The sequence below is a fragment of the Sciurus carolinensis genome, chromosome 9 (assembly GCF_902686445.1).
Source record: "Sciurus carolinensis chromosome 9, mSciCar1.2, whole genome shotgun sequence".
Lineage (NCBI taxonomy): Eukaryota > Metazoa > Chordata > Mammalia > Rodentia > Sciuridae > Sciurus > Sciurus carolinensis.
The window spans coordinates 135,725,873-135,750,705 of NC_062221.1; the positions used below are offsets into that span (position 1 = coordinate 135,725,873).

At 48.9% G+C, this 24,833-nt stretch overlaps 1 long non-coding RNA gene across 1 annotated transcript; it reads right to left on the reverse strand.

The window, feature by feature from the left end:
* Positions 1-2,625: 2,625 nt before the first annotated feature.
* On the reverse strand, positions 2,626-15,782 carry LOC124993126 (uncharacterized). The gene is made up of 3 exons (XR_007110253.1): positions 12,708-15,782; positions 11,841-11,991; positions 2,626-5,042 (listed from the first exon to the last, which is right to left on the reverse strand). It is a non-coding gene; the product is annotated as an uncharacterized LOC124993126 (long non-coding RNA).
* Between the last annotated feature and the right edge of the window lie 9,051 nt (positions 15,783-24,833).

Genomic DNA, 24,833 nt, shown 5'->3' on the forward strand with positions numbered 1-24,833 from the left:
GGGGGGGAAGAATGGAGGAAGGAGGGACTGTATAGAGGGAAAAAAGGGGTGGGAGGGGTGGGGGGAAGGAAAAATAACAGAATGAATCAAACACCATTACCCTATGTAAATGTATGATTACACAAATGGTATGCCTATACTTCATGTACAAACAGAAACAACATGTATCCTATTTGTTTACAATAAAAATAAATTAAAAAAAAAGAAAGTGTTCCAAACAAACCAAGATTCTATATTAATAGAATCTAATGATAGCTGGTAGAAAAATGTCAGAAAAGGAGTTCAGAATATACTTAATTAAAATAATTTGTGAAGCAAAGGATGAGATAAGAGAACAAATGCAGGCAATGAATGATCACTCCAATAAACAGTTGAAAGAGCAACTGCAGGGAGCAAAAGATCATTTCAACAAAGAGATTGAGATTCTGAAAAAAAAAATCAGAAATCCTTGAAATGAAGGAAACAATAAACCAAATTAAAAGCTCAATGGAAAGCATCACCAATAGACTAGATTACTTGGAAGACAGAACCTCAGACAATGAAGACAAAATACTTAATCTTGAAAATAAAGTTGACCACACAGAGAAGATGGTAAGAAATCATGAATGGAACCTGCAATAAGTATGGGACATCATGAAAAGACCAGATTTAAGAATTATCAGGATTGAGGAAGGTGTGGAGATACAAACCAAAGGGATGAACAATCTATTCAATGAAATAATATCAGAAAATTTCCCAAGCCTGAAGAACGAAATGGAAAATCAGCTACAAGAGGCTTACAGAACACCAAATGCACAAAATTACAACAGATTCACACCAAGGCACATAATAATAAAAATGCCTAATATCCAAAATAAAAATAGAATTTTAAAGGCTTAGAGAGAAAAGCATCAGATTACAAATAGGGGGAAACCAATATGGATAGCAGCAGATTTCTCCGCCCAGACCCTAAAAGTTAGAAGGGCCTGAAACAACATATTTCAAGCACTGAAAGAATATGGTTGTCAACCAAGAATCTTATATCCAGAAAAACTAACCTTCAGATTTGAAGATGAAATAAAATCCTTCCATGATAAACAAAAGTTAAAAGAATTTACAAATAGAAAGCCTACACTACACATCATTCTCAGCAAAATATTCCATGAGGAGGAAATGAAAAACGACGAGGTAGATCAGCAAAGGGAGGTACTACCTTAAAGGAAAAACCAATCAAAGGAGAAACCAAGTCAAGTTAAAAACCAAAAATAAGTCAAAATGACAAGGAATACAAATCATATCTCAATAAAAACACTGAATGTTATTGGCCTAAACTCATCAATCAAAAGACATAGACTGGCAGAATGGATTAAAAAGAAAGACCCAACAATATGCTGCCTGGAAGAGACTCATCTCATAAAAAAGGACATACACAGACTAAAAGTTAAAGGATGGGAAAAAACCTACCACACATAAGGACCCAGTAAAAAAGCAGGGGTTTCCATCCTTATATCAGATAAAGTGGACTTCAAGCCAAAGTTAGTCAGAAGGGATAAAGAAGGACATTTCATACTGCTTAAGGGAGCCATAAATCAGGAAGACATAATGATAGTAAATATTTATGCCCCAAACAACGGTGCATCCCTGTACATCAAACAAATCCTTCTCAATTCCAGGAATCAGATAGACCACAACACAATAATTCTGGGTGACTTTAACAAAACACTCCTGTCAGAATGCATGAGAAAATGCTTCCCTCTCCAGAGTCCTATCAACAGAGTATATTAACTTTGCATTTGCCAATGGAGAGAAAATGGTCTTTCATCCATAGTTTTAATTTACATTTCTCTTTTGTAATGAGTGAAGTTAACTATCTTGTTGTTTGTTAATAGCAAATTTTATTTCCTTTTTCTGTTTCAAAAGAGTTATGATTTTGTCAATTTACATGCTCTTTGTGATATGAGCTGTAAATATCTCCCTTAGTTGTCTTTTCTTAAAGTTTGTTTATGATGCTTCTTTCCATAAAAAATTGATTTTTATGTAACAAAAAGTACCAGTGAAATATAATTTATGACTTGGGGTGTTTGAGTCATGAAAGGTTAGATAGTTCTTGCTAACTACAGATTTGTAAAGAAAAAATTTCAAGTATTCTTCTTATTATTTAATGGTTGCATTATTTTTAAAATATCTTTGGTACATATGGGAGTTACCATGCTTTATGACATAAGGCAGGGATATTACTTTTCTTATCCCTAAAACGTTTCTTGACTACTTCTTTCTCCCAGTGATTTGAGATGATGTCCTCTTTACGCATTCAATTTCTATATGTACCTAAGTGTACTTACTTCTGGGCATTGTGTTTTGCTAGTAGACCAGTATGATACTCTTAAATTATTTAGGCTTCTAAAAATGCCTTCATGTGTTTGAGTGCTGGTCCCACTTCTGGGTTTTTTTTTTTTTCCCACTAAATTGAGCATCAGATAATATAGCTTAAAACTGTTTTCATTAAGATTTTGTTAAATTTACAAATTAATTTACACAAAAATATGGTCCTATTTGTAGAAAGGCTATTTTTTTGCCTTCAGTAACATTTTAATCTTTATTTTTAATAGGCCTCACATTTTTATTGACAAACATATTAATATATTTTTGCTATTGTTATATACAAAATCTTTTCTTCCATTAAACATTCCAAAAGATTAAAAACAAGAATCAGGTGGAGCAACTTTCCATCTTTTGGTAGCCTATTATATTCCTCTTCTTGTGAAGAGCCCTTGTCTTTTGCCTATTTTTCTAGTAGGCTGGTTTTTATTTTCTTCTTGAATTGTGTTTTATTTCTAAGGGAACTAGTGAGGCTAGCTGCTATAACAAAAAGCCCTAACACCCTTCCGTGTACATGACTTATATGGTTGCTCCTCTCACCTGTAACAGTCCACAGAACAGTGTGAATGTTCTGGGATACACAGTGGCCAGGCTCCTTACACATGGTCACTCCCACAGTAAACTGCAACACATCAGGGCAGTGCTGTGGTTAAAGTGTCCTCCGTAAGTTCGTGTGTTGGAAACGTGGTCCCCAATGCTGAAAGGGAGGACCTCGGGAGGCGAGTGGGTTTGAGGGCTCTGCCTTCGTGATTGGGTTCATCCATCCATGGGCAGTGGGCGACGGGTCACTGCAGGTGTGGACTTGTCATAAGGCAAGCTCGCTCCAGCACACCTGCTGTCCCCGTGGGATGCCCTCCGTCACGCTATGCTGCAGCACCACGTTTTGGGCTTCCAGCCTCCAGAACCAGGGCATGAAAAACCCTCTCCTTACAAATGACCCAGTCTGGACAATTCAGATAAAACAGTGGAACGAACTAAGGCAGAGGCCCAATTCCTTCCGGCTGGTTTCCCTGCCATGAGCTAGGACGTCGTCCTCCTCTGCAGTATCCGTGCTGGTCCACATATTCCAGCTGTGAGGATGGGGGGAGCCCAGTGGGAGGCACCCCCTCCCAGACCCTGACCTGGCTCTGTTGAACTCTGCAGATAAGAGCTGAACCCGTGGCCACGTCCAAGTGCAGCGTAGTAGAGCACGTACTAGCTCTAGGTTCTGCCCAGTGATGCTGCCACTCTCTTGATGGCTCAGGAGTAAACATTTCCTACCTCACACTTCCTGTGGGCCAAGAGCTTGGTGTGCCTTACCTTTGCCGCAGCAAGGTTATACCTAATCAAGGTGCTGGCCAGGGGCCCAGTCACGTCATCGGGTTCTGTGTCCTATTCTGGTCCTCTTGCCACATGTACCGCCTGGGCATTTCCTTCTCCACTGAAGTCCTGAACCCCAGTCACCCATGAGGGTTGGAATCAACTTCTTTTATTATTTTTTAAAAAATTTTTTAGTTGTCAACGGGCCTTTATTGTATTTATTTATGTGTGGTGCTGAGAATTGAACCCAGTGCATGCAAGGCAAGCGCTCCCCACTGAGCTACAACCCCAGCTGCTGGAATCAACTTCTTGTTAACGTTGGTACCTCGTCCTCCTCCCGTGAACCACGGATGTTCTTCCTGGCATCTAGAATGGGATCCCTCCAGCAGGGTTTCAGTTTGCCTCGCCCAGATCAGAGGACTCGCCATCAATGGCACCCATGTCCCTACAGAATGCACTTCCTAAACAACAAGACTTGAAGTCAAAACGACACCTCGGTCCTGGGGGCAGCGGGTGCTGTGCCAGCAGGCGCAGGACACCCTGGGTCCTGCGTCCACCTCCGTCAGAGCTCATGGGGATCACGTGCGCGGCCGGTGAGCAGTAAGATTTTGAAAGTGATCTTGTTTCTGAGCAGCAAATCTCAACAGTGGACTTAAAATGTGGACCCCGTCGGAAGCAGAGGCCTGTGGTCCAGGCCTTGCTGCTCCATTCCCAGAGCAAGACGTGGTGGGTCCACTGCCAACCCCAAGGGCCTCGATTTCCAGGTGGTCAGTGAGCGCTGGCCTTCAGTTACAGTCACCCACGCATCAGCCCCAACAAGAGTGGGCCTGTCCTTTGAAGCTTGGAAGCCAGGCCCAGACCCCTCCCGAGCATGGAAGTCCTCAGCAGCCTCTTCCGACCTTGGCCTGTGTGTCCACATGAGAACTGTTGTTCAGTGCGGCCACCTCGCCGCCTGGCTCAGCTGATCTGCTGGACAGTGCATTGCCTCCCCTGTGTGGGGACACTGCGCAGCCCACGTCCTTCCTCAGCCTCTGGGCAGCCTCCAGGGCCAACCCAACCTCAGTTTCCTGACCTGCATCTTCAGAGAATGGAGAGAGCTGACTATTGGCTTTCTGACCCTCCATGCCCCCTGCAGAGTGCCCTTGACTTCCCTCAAGAACGTTCCCTCCGCATTTGCAGCTTGGAGCCGTGGGGAGTGCACAAGAGACCGGGCATTCGGTGCACAGAGGCCTGGTGTCTGTCTGTCTGGCTGTCACTCACCTTCCTCTCCAGGCCTTGGCATCTCTAGCTTTTGATTTAAAGTGAAATGTGCGTGATCCTCACACCTGAATGCTTCCAGCCACTGTGGGATCATTTTCTGGCCTCGTGTGCTGTGTCTTGGGTACCTAGGAGGAGAGATGGAGAACGGCCAGTCAGTGGGGCAGTTGGGACACAAGCAACACTGGGGATTGAGCTCGCTGGTGGTCTTATGTGAGCACAGTCCGTGCACCCCAAAACAATCACAACAGCACACGACTGTCATCCTAGTAGCTCAGGAGGCTGAGGCAGGAGGATTGCAAGTTCCAGGCCAGGCTCAGCAATTTAGCGAGGTCATAAGCAATTTAGTGAGACCCTGTCTCAAAATGTTAAAAAAATAATAACAAGAAAGGCTGGGAATGTGGGGAGTGTGGCTCAGTGGCAAAGCATCCCTGGGATCAATCCCTGGTACCAAAAAGAAGGGCGGGGGATGTTCGAGCACAGTCGCCACGTCAAAGCTGCGACTACCGTAAGAATCGCGGGACCATGACGCCGACACACAGGTAAGCACGCGCTGCTGGGACGGCTGGCCGGCTTGCTCAGATCTCAGACCGGGCTCCCATCCCCTCCCGCCTGCCAAGAGGAGGCCCGCCGTACCTGGCGGTGCAGCGAGGCGAGGTCCGCTGGACGGATCGCAAGCAGGCACCACGACGCCCGCTGTCGACCAGACACCGCAGGGCAGAGGCAAGCCCGGGAGACCGCCAGGCCGCAGAGCCGCAGGGCCGGGTCCTACCTTGTCCTCCCTAAGTCCACTGCAGTTCTAGAAGCAAGCCGATGGCCGAGGAGGGCTCCGGGCCAGCTGCCCCGCAGCGTGCAGCAAACCCACCTCCCCGCAGTGGAAAGCCACCAGGTGGAAGAGGCCCGTGCTGGGGTCGCAGGCTTACGCTGGGGTTTGCACTTAGGCATGATCACGAGTGTGCCGGTGGCAGTCAGAGCATTACTCTTTCCCTTGGCAGCTACTGGGCGGTGGTGTGACTCCTGACGCTGCGAAAGACCTTCCCCTCCGGCTTACAGAGAGATCCATCCCCGTTGTCTCCCACGTAACTCGCATTAGGATGGCAAACCATTCCACCTTCCAGAACATCTTCCTCACTTCCAGGGCAATTTGTTTATATAAACTACTTTGCTGCTGACTTGCTTGAAAGCTATTTGTTTACAATTTTGCTCATCAGTGACTTTTTAAGAGGAAGAAGTGAGATTTCAGCAAATTATTTTCACCCTTTAATATGCAATTTTTAGCATGGCTCTAAGAGAAGCAATAAAATTTCATGGAAAGCTGGGTTTGGGCGCAACATCAGCATAGTTCACGGGTAGTCAATGGTACACTCTGTTCCAGCTCTTGTGGCCTTTTTCACACAGGGAATGTTGTGTGGTCTCAGGTGTTTGACCTCGGGGGTCTCTGATGTTGCCCATGCATTTGCTTCCAGATAGGAAAAACCATGGCTATGCCAAGCGATCCACTCACTTCATAAGTCACCCCTTGCAAACAAAGGCTAAGGCACTGGGAAGTCCCAAGGAAGCCTAGTGTCCTCCTTCAGCTGACATGCCATGCACCCCTACTCTGGGCACAGCACTCTGTGACAAGGGCTTGCTAGCAAAAAGCACTCAGAGATCGTGGGTGACCTGGTGAGGTCTCTACAGACTCTGCATCTGTGATGATATTGCAAGCGTCCCACATTCTTCAGACAAGCAAGCATCAGGACCTTCCAACATGGTCACTTAGGGCCCTGGTGGCAGAACCAGAGGTTACAGGATGGAAGAGGGATGAAGCTCCTGCGTCTTTGCACCTGCAACTTCTCTTTGAGTCTTCCGGTCATGGGTGTCGTGAGTGTGCACGCCACTGGGCCCAGTGTGTGACCAGGCCCAGCAGTGACATCCACAAGTGCTTGGGTAGTAGATGCAAATCTATCAATGAAGGCGACGTGTGAGAAACAGAATCCCATTCATTCCTCCGTAGCTCACCTTAATTTCCACCACTCTGTCGACAGCAGAAACCAGAGGGTAGCCCAATCCAGCCCGGCGCAGCTGAGCTCTCGAGGACTTGCCTGGCTCCTGATGCTGGGGCTGAGGGACCATCTATCCAGGATGGCCCTGTGGGGTGACCTCATCCCAACATCACCCAACACCTGCCTCCCCAGCCAGCGTCGGTGAACAGCTGACGCCCCGACTTTGAGACTCAAAGGCCAGCACTGACTCCAGCTCCTTCTCTTTCTGCCGCCCATCTCTTCTCCTAGACTATGACAGGCACCCGAGTAGCCAGAAACAATGATTTATAAGCAGTTTGCCCAAACTGGAGAGCAGCAGCTGGGTCACTCTCTTCGCGGGTCCCCGGAAGCCGCTGCAACTTCCAGAAACAAAGGCCGCCGATGCTCAAGTGCAGAAGTAACTGGTTGTGCTGGCCGGAGAACATGGCCAGCGCCACGCCAGGGCAGTGGGTAGCTGTCATTCTCAGAATGAAGAAGTTAGGAGCCACAAAAACCTACCCAAGGCAAGTGTCAGAGGACGAAAAGCATCAGTTTCCAAATACTCTCCCTTGAGAGTGTTGTCACAGAGTGCTGTACCCAGAGAAGGGGTGCATGGCTAGTAACTGATATTTAATTAATATTTCCAAATGCCATCCCACCACACAGAATTAATTAATGCTTCCAAATGCTCTCCTACCTGTCACATAGACCAGCAGGCAACAGGGAGCAAATCAGACCGTTAGTCAATCATAACACACAGAAAATGCCTCCAGAAGGAGGCGTGCCTGACTCCTGGGCCCCGCAGGGCAGGTAAGCGCAGGTCTCAACAGTGAGATGCTCAAGTTGACTGGTCACAACACAGGCTCATATTAACAAAGCTCCAACCACAGTCACAGGGGTGGGGACAAGAGTCACACCCAGGTTGGGTTCCGTCCCTACTCCCCACTGTGACTCTGCCACACAGGCAGAGTGAGGGGGCGCCCCAAGCTGCAGCAAGCTCCCTGGCCTCTCCCGCTGCACCCGGCTGCAAGGGAAGCTGTTGGGGGCTGTGCCAGCCAGAACGGCGCCTGATCACAACGGCAGCGAGGAGGTTAATTAACACAAGTGCACTCAGGTGATTTATCACTGGCCGTATTCAGTTAAGTCCACGCGCACAACACGTGCACAGGTGTTCCCGACGCGCCTGCTCGGGCCTGCTCATTTTGACCCTTGCCGTGATGGGGCAGCTGGCTCCTCGCCTGATCGCAGCTGGCGTGGCCCCACCCTCCGCCTCCTGGAGGGAATATAAGCGGGCAGTGGGTGGGGGTGCGACAGTAAGAGCAGCAGCTAGCAGAAAGAAGCGGAGTAGAAGCCACTAGCAGAAAGGAAGAAGAAGCGGCAAGCAGACAGAAGTAGCTCACAGAGAGAAGTAAAGGCAGCGGTGGAGGGCAGATCGCAGAGTGGAGAACTGGGAACACATCTTTAGGTTGCATATCACAGACAGGCAGATCGCGGTACGTGGGACGCATCACTAGGAAGCACCTTAGGTAGACGCACCCTTGGTTCACAGGATGCAGGACGCACCTTTAAGAAGAAGCAGCAGAACTAAGAAGAAATAGATCTCTGATAAGCGTAGAAGCCTCTTTCTCTAAAACGTTCTCTCTAAGCAAAGTTTCTCTTCTTCTAAGCAAAGTTTCTCTTCCTCTAAGCAAAGCCTATCTTTCTCTCAGGGTCTCTCTTCCTCTATGAATTAGTGAATATAGGAAAAATAGTTTATTTCCAGGCCCCTCCGATAAATACCTGCGCAATTGTTGCCGTGGGCGGTGACAGGAAGCTGGGAAAGGCAGGACTTGCAGCCCAAAGCCGGGGCTGCCCTTGCTCCAGAAGATGGACAGAGGGATGCTGAAGGACCATCAGACATCTCTGATGTTCTCAGATACTAACAGGGACTTAAAAATATTCCACCCCCCTCAGTGCCCAGCCACACGCGTCCTGTCATCACTTCTCAGACTCACGTGACACCTTCCCGCTCCACACCATCCAGGTGGCAAGTAACCTCCACTGGCCTCTTGCCCCAGACTGAGCCCTGGGCGGCATCTGGCATGGCCACACCCTCCTCTGCTTAGATGCCCCCAGGGCGGTGGGCCCACCTTTCCTGACCAGCCAGGTCCTCCTCTCACCAGCAAAATGGTCTTTGTATTGAGCTTCGCAGCCAATGGCCACCTTCGCTACCTACCCACCACCCGTTCAATGCACACGCATGGACACACTCACACGCACACTCACACATTTCTCTGCTAGGAGACCCGCTTTGTGTCCCAAGGCAGTCAGGGGTCAACCCCTCCCCAGAGTGAGGGAGCCACGATGGGTCCAGCAAGAGGTGGCCACTGGGATGCAAGCACACGTTCCCTGTGGGTGCCCTTTAGGAAACCTTTAGGTTTTCTGCAGCTTTGGCTGCAACACCCTGCCCTCCTCCTGTGGGACCTCAGAGTCACCCAGGGGTGGCTGCCCTGCAGCTTTCAGTGGGAAAGCAGCCTGCCGAGGAGGGTGGGCCATAGGAGCCCCTGAACCTAGAACTTGACGTCCTTGCTGGGCCCAGGTCTGCCCTGCTCTGGACTTCCTGAGAAAGAGGACTATTGAGTTATTCAATGCTACAAAAGGAAATGAACACCAAGCCATGAGAAGACACAGAGGAACCTTAAGTGCATATCGCTTAGTGAAAGAAGCCATTGGAAAAGGTCACACACTGCAGGATTCCAACCATGTGACCTTCTGGAAAAGGCAAAATTGCAGAACCAGAAAAGAGCACTGGTGACCAGCGGTTAGGAAGATGGCAAATCAATGTAGCACAGAGCGTCTGGAGGCAGTGAAGCCCCTCTGCACGACACCACAGTGGTGGGTACAAACCTCCCACATCTGTCCAACGCGCAGACGGCCAACACCAGAGTGAACCCTAAAGTGGGCTGTGCACTCCTGGTGACAGTAATGCGTCCGTGTGAGCCCATGGATGGTGGCACACGGATACTGGTGGGGACAGCGATAGTGGGGAGGCTACTGGGTAGGAGCAGGAGGTACAGAAATCTCGCGCCTTCCCCTCGGCTCTGCTGTGAGCCTAGCACTACTGAAAAACATTAAGTCATTCAGTTGAAGACATATATGCAGCTACTCATCCCTGCACTCCCAAGGGGCAACACCTGCTGAGCCTGTGCCTCTGGCAGACATGCCCTGCCCTGCATCCTCCTGCAGCAGCTCTCAGCTGTTCTGGACGTGGCGGTGCAGTTCCCGGCCAGCCGGAGGTCTAGGAAGCAGGGCCCCTGGGCCTCAAGCAGCCACGCCACCTGGGGACACAGGAGGACTTGGTGTGGTGACGCTGGGAGTCGGGCCCCCAGGCTGCGTCAGGAGCACAGCCTGTGAAGGCCCTGCTCTCTCCTCTCCAGGCCTCCTGGTCACCACCTCGGAACCCACCACACCAAGCCCAAGCGGGTGCAGCAGGCTGTCATAGGGTAGTAGGGGCCAGTCCATCTGGAGTCTCTGTGGGCCTCGGGGAATGGCACGGGCCTGGCCCCTCCTGGGAACTCCCTCAGAGAAACAGCAGGAAGCCCAGTGACCTCTTCCCATGGTCCTCCCGGCACCTTGACGTCAAGGGTCTTTCTGTGGACACTACGTCCAGCCTCTCCTGGAGTCTAGCTCCCAGCTCTCCATGGGAACCCAGGCAGCTTTGGGCCTCAGTCCAAAAAATCAGGTGCCACAGACTAAATGGAAGCACCAGAGAGAACCCTGGGCTGCCATCTCCCCGGCCACAGGCCCATCCTCTGCTGACTGGGTCACAGGCAACTGGAGAAGGGCCTGGAAGGAAATCCAGACTTGCCAGGAGCTGATGGGTCCAGCGAGGACAGCAGGAGCCAGCCTCTTCAAAGGCCCAGGGGTCACATCTGGAACCCATTTCTGTGGAGGGGAAGCGGAACTCGGCGAGTGAGGCGTCAGAGGCTCCGGCTCCCACATGAAGGAAATGTCCTTGCAGGGGACACACGGCAGACACGGCGCCGAGGCACGGAGCAAGCCCTCGCACGCCCAGGTGAGATGCCACAGAGCCGCGAGACACCCAGGCGGCCCAGGCCAATCGGCGTGACACGTGGCAGGCTCCTCCGGACCAGGCAGGCCTGTGCACCGTGCGACAGTGGGCACAGAAAATTGGTAGTGCGACCCCAAAGGGCCCCCTAACACGCAAAAGGGCCCCTTGGAAGTCACCAAGGCAGCAGCCCTGAATCCCTAATTCAACGGGCTTCCACCCGGCAATCTCCCCTCAGAGATGGAACCTCCTGGATCCGGAGAACATTCCATCTCCAGGGCGGAATGTTCCAGCACTGCTGATAAAGAGCAGCCTCTTCCAGGAAAGGGTCACTTTCTTATCCGTGGTAATAATAGGGTCTCATAAAAACCGTGGGAGAAAAAAAGGAAGTCCTTAAAAATGTATTTTTTAAAAACAATATACAGACATTTTAAAGGCCTGATGCACGCAGATCTCCAGGGCGCGTGAACAGCTTGCGGGTCTTCATAGGGAGAAGGACGCTACCATCTGTGCACATGCGCGTTTAGAAGGACCCGCCTCCTCCAGGTTCCCCCGCAGCCGCGTCTTTGTGGAGCAATACTGCCCCCTTGTGGCCATTAGATACGCTAATTAAAGCTGCCCGATGCTTCGTTCTGCAAAGGTACATGACTTGGGTATTTTGCACCCCTTTAACACTCCTGCATTCCATAATGGAACATGCACACACCACACTACTTCTAAGTGAGGATAGAAACTTGATTTAAGAACACTGTCATCAAGGGCTGGGGAGATAGCTCAGTTGGTAGAGTGCTTGCCTTGCAAGCACAAGGCCCTGGGTTCAATCCCCAGCACCACCACCAAAAAAAAAAAAAAGAACACTGTCATCAAATACTCACGATGGCGTTCACAGTGGCACTAAGGAAAATGTGGCTGGTGGATGTGAAGCCTGCTTGGAGCCATCCCGAGTTTGGCGTCCCCCGAGTCAGTGAACCGCAACATCCAAGGCAGTCAAAGTGCAAATTCTCTCCGGCTCCCATAACTTCCCTGCTGGGTTTTTTGCAGTAACAAAAGAGTCTGTTGAAAGCATGTCCAGCGACTGGCGAGGCGATTTATAAAGAGATGTTCGCACAGGTCGTTTTAACCCTGTTGATGACAGGTTATCCTATCCTTCATCCCACCTTGTCCTAATCCTCACATTCACTGAATATTCATCCAACTCAACAGCACTTACTAAGCACCTACTGTACGCCACGTGGCTAGCTGGGACCTGTCAGAATTGACTGTTCACGGAGGTCCTCTCCCCATCAGCGGAGCTGCTCCTGAGGCTTGTTAGAAATGCAGATCTCAGCCCCACTCCAGACCCACGAGGTTTGAATGTGCATTAAAGTCTGAGTTCTGTTGTGGTTCCCAGACTCACCTGGAGCAGGTGTTAAAACACATATCGATGGACCCCACCTGGAGGGTCTGATCCCCTGGATCCAAAATGAGCCCCCAAAACATGCATGTCTAACAAGTTCCCACTGGTTCTCAAACTTAGTCACACAGTGACACTATGGTTTTAATATGCCCCCCCCCCTCCTTAAGAAACCGTGTGTGCACACCTGAAATCCCAGTGGCTCGGGAGACTGAGGCAGGAGGACCACAAGGTCATGGCCAGCCTTTCAAGACCCCATCTCAAAATTAGAAAGTCTGGGGATGTAGCATTGGTAGAGCACCCCTGGATTCGATCCCCAGTACCAAAAAAGAAAAAGCATTTAAAATACCTCAAGTACGTGGCGGTGAGGATGAGCTGAGCTGCAGGCAGAGCAGAACCTTGGAAAGGCTTTGAGCCAGAAAATGGAAGGCCAGGCTCAGCCCACCTCGTTGCATGCCCATCAAGTCCCATGGAAACTTTGACTCGATGACCTGTAAAGTAGGGTCAAGAATGATGGCCTGCATCCCTGGGTAGGGGGTTGTGGAAACATGGAAATGTCCTCAGAAGCATTCTGGAAATCATAAATCTCAATAAGAGGTTTTCTTACCATCCAATGTGCACTTAAGTAAGACAAATTAGCACATGAAATAGAGCCATTTGATTAACTAAAAAAAGGGGGACGTTATAGTAAACACTACATATTTTCTTATATTTCCTTTATCTTTTTTTTTTTTTGTCCTTAAAATTTAGGACTTTTTGAGAAATCATTCAATGGTCAGGTTTTCTGAAGGTTGCCCAAGAGAATTTGCTTTACTCATTTCTTCATTCACTGAAGCTGCATTGAATGGCACAATGGCACCTAGGTGCCAGCTGAGGTGATGTTTCCTTCTTCATGACAATAAAATGTGAAATATTTGTGAATGATATAGCAAGTTCTGCAAAAAATAGAGAAAAAACATGAATGAGGAAATAAGCACAGGAGTTCTGTATAAAACAAGACAGTAGATTGAGCATGAGCTTTTTCTCTCCCTTCTAAGAATGCATTAAAGCAAAAGCAAAAACTGGGCCCTGTGGTCCCAGCTACTCGGGAGTCTGAGGCAGGAGGATGGCTTCAGCCAAACTGGGCAACAGCAAGAACCACCTCAAAAAAAAGAGAGAGAGAGAAATTAATTAATCAATTAAATGAAAACAAAAGATGGTTGAAAGCAAAAGCCTATCAAAGCAGAGGGATAAGTGTCACAAGGGAGGCTCCCTCCATGTGAAGCTGAGGCCGCTCGATGTAGGAACAGAGCAGGTGCCAACCATTTTCCTCCCCAGCAGACCCAAATTCAAAGGAATTCTTAGAAATATACATCAGGTGGAAGGAAAGTGATTTCAGACAGAAGGTCTAAGAGAGGCAGCAAGGACGCAAGAGGACGTGGGGAAATGTGTGGGCAAACTGCAATGACCGTCAGTCACAGGAGGGGCAGGGGAATGTCTCCTGGGGCTGAGTGTTCAGATCGACCTGGAGTCCCAGGCAATTCATCTAAGGCAGGAGAGTGACCAGACTGAACGTTTTCCAAATCTCGGTATTGTCCAGGAGGAGGGTAAAGGTTTCAGTTGACGGTTTCCTATGCTTTAGCTTCTGAAGGAACCCCTAAAAAGATGTAAACAGATGGTATAACTTGCAAATGTGGGAATGAGGGGGGAAATGAAATGATAGAAGGAAAAACTGAGTAGATTTCAAAAACAGACCAAAACAATAGAACATTGACAGCACGAAATAAGGTCGTAGAAATTAATCCAAACACAACAATGGCAATAAGTATAAATGGATGAAATACCTCACTAAAAAGGTAAAGATCCATTTTTTAAGTATTTTTTAGTTGTTGATGGGCCTTTATTGTATTTATTTATTTATATGTGGTGCTGAAAATCGAACCCAGTGCCTCACACATGCTAGGCAAACCCTGTACCACTGAGCTACAATCCCAGCCCAAAAAAATCCACTCTTAAAAAATCCAGTTGCAGACTGCTTACAAGAGACACAGGAAAAATAAGTACATTCAGCAAACACTAAACACAGAGCTGGTATCCCTGGCAAGGTCACTGACACCCTTTCCCTTGACTCTTATTTCTGAAATCTTCCATAGCTACCTGCTCTGTCGCTCTCCCTGAATTATGTTTGCTGTGGCCAGCCAATAAAGCTGCAGACTTTCCCCACCCAAATGGGCAGGATCAAAAGACCAAAGGAACAACAAAATCTATTTTCTCAAACTCCAAGTACTTCTGACACCAAGTATGTGGGCATTTTTCCCATACGAAGTGTCCAAGCCATGGTGGACACCAACTCTCTGTCCTACAAGATAACTCAATACTGATGCTAACTGCCTGGAGCTCGTGCAGAACCCAAGGTTGAGAGTTCAGCCCCAAAAGACCAGTCCCACTTCAGACATCGACCACAAGTGCAGCCCTCCGCAACTTCTGAGCAACTGGCTACAGAGCAGGGGCCCCCACCATCCCCTTCTTGGCTCATTCACATGATGGCTCACGAAACCCAGGGAAACATTTACTCTTGTTACACATTTATTATAAAGGATACAACCCAGAACAGCCAGAAGGAAGAGACACAAAGAGGCAGGGGTCGGGAGGGGCCCAGGCACAGGGTGCCCTGCCCTCTCCAGGTGCCCCTCGCTACCTTCTCCTCTGCAGGTCCACCACCACAAGTCCTGTGGATATTTTTTTACGGGGGCTTCACTTAAGCCTGATGGCTTATTAACCCGATCCTCATTCCTTTCTCCTTCCCTGAGCAGGGATATGGAGCTGAAATTTCCAAGCATCCCATCCTGGCATGGTCTTCTGGTGACAGCCCTCCAAGTCGCCTCATCAGAAGAAAAGGCACTCCCATCAGCAAGGGATGGAGGGGCTGTCAGGAACTGGGAGGGGGATCAAACGTGGGTCACGTCTCACACCCAAGTCTCACGGTGCCTCCTAGCACCTCCGGACACATCCCTGTGTGCTACAGTGGCAGAAGTCCTGCAGCTGGCGCTCAGAATGTGGGTCAGAAGAGAGGAGACAGAGAGGAGAAGAGAAGCTGCCTTTGCATCACCATAGGATAGTTCTCTGTGCACACCTGCCATGTGCTCTGCTCTTTCTAAGTCCACCTCACCGATAAGCTCCTGGTGATCCTGAGCTATTATGGCTGAAGTTCTGCTTCCACGTTGCAGGAAGCACACGAGCCCTGACTCACCATCCAGAGATCTCTGTTTGTTTGTTTGGTCAAGGCAAAGTCTTCCCGGGCTGAGTGTTACTCCTGTGACTCTTGCAGACTGCTGCCCAGCCAGTCCTCCGAGATCCTGACAGAGCGCCAACCACATCCTTGAGGCCACTCTGTGCAGACATCACCAGTGTCCGCCAAGGGCTGTTTCTCGGTGGACATGCACATGCCGTGTGGACCTGTGAAAATCCAAAGACAGTACAAGTTGGCCTGGGCTGAGCGGCTGAGCACTGAAGAAAGGTGGGAGCAGGGGTGAGGACAGACTAGACTTGGACCATCCAGGGCCAGAATATGGGGTTAGGTGTCTGCAGAGACAGTGGCTCTCTACAGTGTTTTTAGGGGAATTTAGTCAAGAATAAGCAGAGACGTGCACTCCACATCCTGCGTGTTGCGGTGGACGTGGGCCCGTTAGGGAGGCAAAGGAAGACACAGGTTCTTAAAGATTAAGGAAGAGGGCTGCATAAGTTGTTGTGAGACAATTATCCTTGGCTGCCGGGATCAGTAACAAGAGCGGCATCAGCTGGAGCCTGAAGAGACAGTTGCTGGGCCCACATCCTCGCAGGAGTGGCTTTACGAAGGCTGCGGTGGCTTGTGTGCACACAGCGGTGTTTGGAGTCCTGACCGGAGCTTTTCCATGGTCACGTGCCTGAGAGCCCTACCTGGGTGGTCTCCTGGCTCCACTGTTTAGGGTTGGCATAAATGGCTCCATTTTGATTCTGACAATGTTCACAACGGTTTCTGATAAGTAACAGGAATCGCATGATCACCCTGCTCTTTTGGTGAGGGTTCCACACATAGCAAAGAGGGAGAGGACCAGGAAAGACAGGCTCTGAGGCCGACGAGAAGATCCACGTGACTGAAGAAGTCAAGAAACAAGGAGGGAAGTTCATGGAGGTGAAGAACCCGCCTCTGCCCACCTGAGACCTGATTCTCCAGGACGCTGCTGATCTAGGCCACGCGAGGGGACCTGAGGAGCTGGACTCCAGTGGGCTGAAGCGCACCGTGCACCCAGGAGTGTCAGAGGAGTGCGTCCAGAGGCGGGGCGGCAGCTTCAGGGAGTAACAGGGCTGATGGGGTCAGAGATTTCTAGAACAGGAAAGAGGCCTGTTGGCTGACGCAGCACAGAATCCAATGGCAAGAAGCAGTGGGCTGGGGAGATGGCTCAGTTGGCAGAGTGCTTGCCTGTCAAAAACAAGGCCCTGGGTTCGATCCCCAGCACCGCAAAAAAAAAAAAAAAAAAAAAAAAAAAAAAGAAGCAGCAGAATGAAGACTCTGTCAGCAACCCAAACAACTGCAGCTCAAACAGTAGAGGAGCCATGGGGTTTGTGAACAGCACTCAGGTCTCCGCAGGTCATGATCGCTTCGTCCCTTGAAAGTCCAAGTGTCTCTTTGAACCTGAAACACGACCCGCATCCCCTCCCCGCTTTCCTCAGGACAGCCTTTAGAGCTCATAGCAGCTAGGAGCATTCAAATAAAACCCAAGTATTTCTTTTTAAACAGACCCACGTTGAGCTATTCTGGTCAGTCCTGTGTGGCATTGGTATCGTGATCTTTCCCATGAACGTATGAACAATCTCACATTTTAATACTGAGAGATTGGGCAGGATTACTGACATGTTTGAATCCAGCACTCCAGCTTTGGAGAACGCGCCCTGGAATTCCTGAGTAATCCGTAGCCACAGGCGGCCATGACAACCAGGAAGAATGGTGCTTGTTATTAACATCCCAGCTCCACCTTTGCCCCACGGAGACACATGTACAGCCAGCCCACCACACAGGCTCTGAGCCTAGCCCCAGGAGAGGCTTGGAGGTACATGTGCCCTGCTGGACTTGTGCCCCATAGACAGGGTGGGCAGGGGTGTCCACTCATTCTGGGGTCTCTGCTTAGGCCCACTGTCGCCTGACGTTGAAGGCATTCTGCAGCCAAAGATAGGAACTCGTCTTCTCCTGAGGTGAACCAGAAGCCAGCCTGCCTAAGCGCAGGGTTTTTCTTAGCTGGGTGGGAGCCTGGCGGGTGAAGTGGCTGGGTTCTAACATTGTGGCAGGTGCACACCACAGGCCTAGGACCACTGCCCTGGCACTCTGGCCGCTGCTGGGGGACCCTGCATGAATGTGGCTCAAGTCTCTCCTGCCATCTAAGGAGTTGCACTGCCTGCTCTCCAGCCGACAGCATCTTCTTCTTAAAGAAATATGTGCCCAGATCCTCCTCCACCTCGCTTCTGAGCCACACCAGGCCCTCAAATCTCCTTCCTAGGATGACTTGATGGTGGAAGCTTGCAGCTTGCTTTGCTGGGTCTCCTGCCCACAGCTATGGAGTCTGCACAGCAGGAAACAGGTTCTGGACAGATGCCAAACCTGCTGGCCGACCGTGGTGGGCTGGCTCCATTGTGGCCTGAGAGAGGCAGTGGTGGAAAGGACGGCAGAGGAGAGCTCCTCTGCTCCTGGTGGCCGGAAGCAGGGACAGGGGACCAGCACTGCCTTCCAGGACACATCCCAGGGGCCCACTTCCTTCCTCCAGGTCCTGCCTCCCTCAGCCTCCCCCGCCTCCCGCAGCCCACTCAGGGCTCAGTGGAGTAACCCATTGAGGAGATCAGGGTCCTCTGATCCAATCAGTTCCCAAAGCCCCACCTCTGGACATGGCTACACTGAGGACCAGCTTTCAACACAAGTCTCTGGGAGACATTCTAGATCCAAACCATAGTCAGTTTTCTATTTCTGCAAATAGATACATCGACTTAAAAGGGGGAAAGGTGCATTCTGGAGGTTTTGGCCACAGCCAGCCAACCTACTGCCCTGGGGCCTATGCTGGACAGTACATCCTGGTGGAAGCACATGGTGGGAAAGGCTCCTCACCTCACAGCAGAGGGAGAGAGGAAGCGGCCAGGGTCCCAATATCCCCTTCCAGGGCACGTCCCCAGTGACCTCATTTCCTTCCAGAAGTTTCCACCACCTCCCAATAGCATCACAGGGTGGGGACAAACCTGCAACTCATGGGCCCTCGGGGACAGTCCTCCAAACCATAACACTGCCCAGCTACCTGTCAGTTCCTGTTCCACAACGGCCTCTCTCTGGTCAGCCCAGGGTTAAGCACCAGGGTCTTGCTACCTCTCTGGGTCTCACTCTCCCATGGGGAAATGCCCAGGGCACAGGTAAAGTTCTCGGCTTTCTTCCTGCAGATCCTTCTTATGTCAATTTCATTTCCAGGCCCAGCCAAGGCCCCCAAGAGGGCAGAGCTAAAGTCAAGCCAACAAATCAAGCTGTCTGGACACCACATCTGGCACCCTGCTGTGTTGACAGTGATGGTCCCCTTCTCTGGTGCACCGCGGTGACCTCTTCAGGACGAGTACAGGTGCAAGGAGCCAACATATGGAAAGGGGCTGTGAAGATGCAGGAGGAAGGTGTTTCATGACATTTGTCCCTTTTCCAAAAGAGCCAGAGTGAAGCTCCTGGGTTCTGGGTTATCACTTCCTACAAGCAACCATACTGGTTGACTTCACTAAAAACCTTTCCCATCGCTGTCTTCTAATCTCTTGGAGAGAACCCAGAGACAGCACACGTCAGTCTTCAGGTAACCCCAGCTTGCTTCTCTGAGATGCGTTAGCAATGATCCATTGATTCCACTCACCTCTCCCTTCTTTCCTTTTCCAAGGTGCCAATGAGAAGCTACTGGTCCGAAGTTTCACTAAAAATATAATTTTCCAAGAATACTGGGACCAGCCTTCTATTTGTGGTTGTAATGGAGTTTGTTTAAGCAGCTTCAGAGAGTTCTTGAGTTAAATAGGTCACCAGAGAGGGGTGGTGACATTTTCCATCTTCAGAAGCATTGACATGACAGACGTGGACCCCAGGCTGCAGAACAGCACAGAGGTTTTCTAAAGCTGGATTATTAAATGAGAAGCTACACAGAATAGGTGGCATGGCACACAAATGAGCTGCTCCTCCTCTCATCGGAGTCTCCTGACCCAGTTCAGTCAAAGCTTTTTTGAAGCCTCAATTTATCTGGAGAGGCCCAATTAGAAATCCATCCCTCATCCCTGTAAAACTGGAATTCCGGGTAGTTATCAATGCACACCTTCACTTCCTCCTTTCATCTTTCTCTACATCCTTCTTCTTGAACACAATTCAGAAATGAGTCTCCATTAGCAAGAAAAAGAAATCAAAACTTAAAAGTCTCCATTTGTTTCGTGCTGCTATAATAAAATACCTGAGACTGGGTAATTCATAATGAATAGAAATTCGCTGGCTCATAGTTTTGGAACCTGGGAAGTTCACGGTCAAGACACCAGCAGGTTTAGCATCTGGTAACTGCTATCTCCACTTCCAAGATGGCACCTCAAACACAGCAGCCTCCAGAGGTCAGGAACACTGTTCCTCACCTGGCAGAAGAGGGGACCAAACTCGACATCAACTCCACCTAAGAGGGTACAGCTCTCGTGGCCTAACCACCTCTTAAAGAACTACCTCCTTTTTTTGAATATTTTTATTGGTGCATTATTAACTATACACAATAATGGGATTCACTGTTGTTACATATTCATACGAGCACACAATGTAACAATACAATTTGGTCAATATTATTCCCCAGCATCTCCCTCCCCACCCCCACCCCATCTCCTTTCCATTTTCACGAAATCCTCCTCTCCACCTTTCTTTACCCTTTTCCTTTCTAGCTTCCATGTGAAAAAGAACACAGGTCCCATGACTTTCTGAATTTGGCTTATTTTGCTTATCATAATGCTCTCAAGTTCCATCCATTTTCCTGCTAATGACATAGTTTTATTCTTCTTTATGGCTGAATAAAACTCCACTATTTATATATGCCACATTTTCTTCACTCACTCATCCACTGATGGACATCTAGGCTAGTTTCATAGTTTGGTTATTATGAACTGTGCTGTTATAAACATGGATGTGCATGTATATTCCAATAGTTTGATGGCTTTAGTTATTTAGGATAAATACCTAGGGGTGGTATGGCTGGGTCTTATGGTGCCTCCATTCCTAGTCTTTTGAGGAACTGCCATACCGATTTCCATAGTGGTCGTACTTGATTTACAATCCCACCAACAGTGTAATGGTGTTCCTTTTTTTCCGCATCCACTACAGTATTTATTATTGTTTGTACTTGTGATGGTTGTCCTTCTGACTAGTGTGAGATGACATCTCAGTGTAATTTTTTTGGCATTTCCCTAACTGCTAAAGATGCTGAACATTTTTTCATGTACCTGTTGGCCATTTGTATTTCTTGAGAGATATCTGTTTTGTTCATTTGCCCATTTGTTAGGGTTTTTTTTTTTTGAGGTAAATTTTTTTAATTCTTCATATATTTTGGACATTAATCCTCAATTATGGTTTGGATGTGAGGTGGCCCCCAAAAGCTCACGTGAGACAATGCAGGAAGGGACTAAATGAAATAGTAGGATGTGGCTAGAGGAGGTGGGAATTGGGGTGTGGCTTTGGGAATATACTTTGTGTCTGGAGTAAGGGATAGGTCTCCCGCTCTATCTCTGCTTCCTGATGATGTGAGCTGCTTCTCTCTGCCGTACTCTTCCTCTGTGATGTTCTGCCTCACCTGAAGCCCTGAGGAATGGAGCTGGCCTTATATGGACTAAGACCTCTGAAACCGTGAACCCCCAAATGGGTCATTTAGTCACAGTAGTGAATAAGCTAAAACATCCTCTATCAGAAAAGTAGCTAACAAAGATTTTTCTCCCATTCTAGAGGTTCCCTCTTCACATTCTTAACTGCTTCTTTTGCTCTGCAGAAGCTTTTTTGGGGGGAACTGAACCCAGGGCCTTGTGCATGCTAGGCAAGCACTCTACTGAGCTATATCCCCAGCACTCCCTGCAGGAGATTTTTAATTCCTATTTATTAATTTGTTCCCTCTTTTCATTCTTAACTGTTTCCTTTGCCCTTCAGAGGTTTCTTAATTCCCATTTACCAGTTCTTGGTATTTTCTGAGCTTTAGAGTCCTGTTGAGGAAGTCATTCCCTGCACCTCTAAGTTGCAATATTGACCCAATGTTTCCTTCCAGGAGTTGCAAGATCTCTCATTTCCTAGGTTTTTGAGTTATTTTATGAAGGGCGAGCAGATCCTCCTCTCATTTATACGAGAATAATGAGTTTTCCCGGTTGGTCTGAAAGGCTCTTTCCTCCAACATGTTTGCGATGCCTCTGTCAAGGATCAGATGCCTGTGGGAGGGGGGGTCCTCTCTCTGTCTTGTTTTGTTCCACTGAGGACTCACCTCTTAATACCATCACAATGGCAATTAAATTCCCACATGAGTTTTGGGAAGGACACACACTCAAACCACATCCCATTTCAGTTCTTTTGCTACTTTTCTTCAGAAACTACCAGCATTCAAATAAGTGATTCATTGGCATAAATAAATTACAAATTCTACGTCTCCAAATTGACCTGATACTCTTAATCTCAGCACAAGCAGGCAATATGCCACTCAACCAGCCAGCACATGTGCTAGACGGGTCAAGTCAGCACGGGTCCTCATTCTCCCTGGTGTATGAGCATCACTAAACTGGACAGGCTGTCCTTTCTGCTCCAAGGACTTTCTTTTCCAGGTGCCCAGGAAACCATGCACCCATGGGAACCACGGTTTTACCACCCCCACTTCGGGTGCTTTGCTCTGCATTCCGCCACCACCCTGGCCACTGGACATGCCAGGACCCAGGAAGCATTCTCCAGTTCCCCCTGCTTTTCCACCCGTACGCGATGCCTGATGAGCTCACCCAGGCCAAGTGCACCAGTCTCTCTGCCAATGACTCCCACCTCTCTCCGACTGGGACCTCCCTCCCAGAGGCAAGACTGTGTCCACTGCCTACTCAGTATCTCTGCTGGAATGCCTAGCTGACATCTCAAACTTGACATAGCCTAGGTTTCTCTTCACCGGCAGCATCCCCTATCTCAGCATATATAACTCTAGTTGCTCAGACCACAAACCTGAGATTCATCCTGGGCAGATCCTTCATACCTACAAGCTGTTAGCAAATCCTACTGGTCATATTTGAGTGGCTAATGATGCCATGTAGATATAGTGAATGTTATTAGATGAGTCTTCCTGAGCCTCTCGCATTTCTGTACTTAAGAGCAGAGACTCTTTTCCAGGCTGTTCATATAGCCAAAGTTTTAGAAGAGAAACATGCTACCTCTCAGAGCAAAGGGTAGATATGCTTAAAGTCTAATGAAAATACAGGCTGTTTGCTTGCAGCCCATCCTAAGATTTGAATTCCCTAAGCTCAAGGGTTCAGCTGTCCCATAATCCCACTGCATGCACAGCGCCTGCCTGGACTGCTCTGCCTCCTTCTGGTGGTACTTGGGGGACAAGGGACGCTAACAAACACCAGGTACATGCTTCTTGCTGTGCTGGAATAAGGGATCTTGTCTCTAATCCAAGAGTTTCACATCTTATACTAGGATGCAATTATGACAGGCTTACCTGCCAGGTTTTGTTTTGATACCAGAGACTGATCCCAGGGGTGCTTAACCTCCGAGTCACATCCCTACCCACTCCCCCCCCCCTTTTTTTTGATACAGGAGCCCAGTTCTCGCTAAGTTGCCGAGGCTGGTCTCAAACTTAAGATCCTCCGTCAGCCTCCTGAGTGCCTGGGATTACAGGCATGCACCACCAAGCCTGGCTGATCTGTCAGTTGTTGGACAGTTCAAACCCCAGACCCTTTAGATCTTTGACAGTGTGGCTGCTGGAGCTGGGGTGGACTAGTTAGATCTATGAAGCCCATGTGCTGTATTTCATGCTCTTTTCTATGGATTAAAAAAAAACTACCCAGTTTTTAACAAGCCATTTCTTGGTAAGTGGGCAAGACATGATTAAAATGGACAAAGGCAAGATGAAGAGCCAGCCAGAGAAGAGGCTGTGCCTGGTCAATCAAGGAATATTCCTTGCTTCCAGAGGGACTGGCAACACGTTTGATGGACTGCAGAACTGTTACAGCCCAGCTGTCCGTCCTACTCTCCCCTTCTCTGCAGAGTGTACAGGACACGTGACCTGCCCGTCTCACCATGGCACACTAGATATGAAGCAGCAGGAAACTTGTCCCTTTCATGTGTAGGTCTCTGTAACCACAGAAGCTGCATCTGGGCCTGACACAGATGACAGATGACTGGACCCTGGGCTGCCGGTCTGATGTCATGACTGTATAGCACCTGGGCTGCCCAGGGAGCACATTTTGCATGTGCAGAGGCAGCAAAGAGCAGACAGTGGCAGGGGACTTTTTAAGTGCACTGACCATGTTTCATGGCACCCTCCCATGCTGCCTCTGGAGGGGACCATGTGACCTACTTAGTCTGTTGGGATGGTGGCAAATGACGCAGATGCTTGAAAACAGCCCTGAATGCTTGGAGACAGCCATAACCAGGCCATGTTGCCTTGCGCCTGCAGAGCCCCATCCCTGCTACCCTGGCCTGTGTTCACGACAGAAGTGGCTGGGGAGAGAAGCTGGCTGACACCCACAGCTTAGCCTGTGGTTCTGTGAGGCAGTGCAGCTGCCTCAGGTTCATGATTCAATTCACATTCTGGTAACATAGAATGTGTGGAGCTGGTGATGTTCCAGAGACCAACCTTGCAAAGAGCCCTGGGAAGGTCTGGGTGAAGAGGCAATCTGTCAGGCAGCACTGAAAAGAGAGCACATACAAATTTGTTTCATTTTGAATAAATGTGACTTTGTTACTTTATCATCAATTATTATCCAAAAAACAAAAAAAACAAAAACCTAGATCTCATAAAATATCTTAGAAGTTTCCATATGTTAAGAATCACTAGCAGGCACAGTGGCACGTGACTATAATCCCAGCAGCTTGGGAGTTTGAGGCAGGAGAAAGCAAGTTTGAGGCCAGGCTCAGCAACTAAGCAAGGCCCTAAGCAACTTGGTGAGACCTGTCTTAAGAAATTAAAGAAAAAAAAAAAGGTGGGGGGGCTGGGTATGTAGCTCAGTGGTAAAGCTCCTCTGGATTCAATCCCCAGGACCCACACACCACACCACCCCCACCACAAAAAAAAATCATCACTAAGAAGTCAACTTTCAGATTTTTTGCACCCAAGTATGTGCTCAATTTAATACAACCCGCTGACTACAGTTTTTCAAAACCTTAACATTACCTTGAAGTTTCAAATAAAATACTCCCACCTGGTGGATAAAAGAATGTCTGCTCATGTCAGTTTTGAACAGTATCACCATGAAGAAGGAA